The sequence below is a fragment of the Octodon degus genome, unplaced genomic scaffold (assembly GCF_000260255.1).
Source record: "Octodon degus isolate 3935 unplaced genomic scaffold, OctDeg1.0 scaffold00103, whole genome shotgun sequence".
Lineage (NCBI taxonomy): Eukaryota > Metazoa > Chordata > Mammalia > Rodentia > Octodontidae > Octodon > Octodon degus.
Window position 1 is genome coordinate 779,220 of NW_004524679.1, and position 817 is coordinate 780,036.

The window sequence follows — 817 nt, forward strand, 5'->3', positions numbered from 1 at the left end:
CCCTCAGGATTTATCCTGAGATCCTGTACCTCAGATTGTAGAACCTTTGTTAGTGCAGCCATGAGGATGAGTGACGGCCATTGCTTGGCCAATGTGCTCTCTGTGAAAGCCTGAGAGAGTGTTTTCTCCCCATGTGACTCGCCTTAGGCACACTCTACATCATTGATCATTTTCCTCTTTGGCCCCATAATCTTCTTGATCAGAAAATTTGAAAAACTACCGAGGTACATGACGTTACAGTACAAGTTTTCATATGTCCTGAGTCTTAATAGACCTTAGAAGGCTGGAGCCAAAATGTTGGCTTTCCTTGTAGCCCTCCTTTTTCTTTAATTTTGGTCTGCAAACTTAGGTGGTTAACCATCCAGAAGAAAAGCTTATTGTTATTATCAAACGATTTAGGCTATTAAGCTTCACCTCACTATCTCACTGCATTTCAAACATCTTAGGCATAATGAGGAACAGGTATTTTTCACCAAGTATTGATATGTTGAACTCTAAGTCTCTGCGTAATATGATAAAAAACATTTAAAAATCAGATTATATTTTAAAAATAGGATAAAAAATTCTATACTTCTCATGTTTGCACATAAGTGCAAAAATCTCAACATATACAAACTTGAAGCAGGACAGTCCCACAATATTCCTTTTCCTGTCTCTTGCTTTCATTCACCACCGCCTTCTTCTTGAACATCCACCTACCCTCGAGACATCATAGCACTAAATGGCATGTCATGACAAGCCGCCCATATTCAGAATACCAGAATGACAGGCACTCCAAACATGCAACTACTATTACAAATTACTATCTGCAGTGCAG